The following is a 388-nucleotide window of genomic DNA, read 5'->3' on the forward strand; positions in this document are numbered from 1 at the left end:
AGCAATTCTCCTGCCTCAGCCTCCTGAGTAGCTGGGACTACAGGTGTGTGCCACCACGCCTGGCTAATTTTTCTACTTTTAGTAGAGATGGGGTTTCACCATGTTAGACAGGCTGGACTCAAACTCCTGGCCTCAAGTTATCCATCCACTTCGGTCTCTCAAAATGCTGGGATTACAGGCACGAGCCACCGTGCCTGTTTGGAGATATTAAATTGCCCATATGCACCAGACATTTCTGTGAGCAATGAAAAGAATTCAACAAGTATTTATATACTAACAAGAATATGACACATTAATAAAATAGTTAACTTGGTTAAGCAACTGTGAAATGCTTATTACACTTCAGGCACTTTGTTAAAAGATAATGCATACTTTTTTTTTTTTTTTT

Source organism: Colobus angolensis, unplaced genomic scaffold (assembly GCF_000951035.1).
Source record: "Colobus angolensis palliatus isolate OR3802 unplaced genomic scaffold, Cang.pa_1.0 Scaffold318, whole genome shotgun sequence".
NCBI lineage: Eukaryota > Metazoa > Chordata > Mammalia > Primates > Cercopithecidae > Colobus > Colobus angolensis.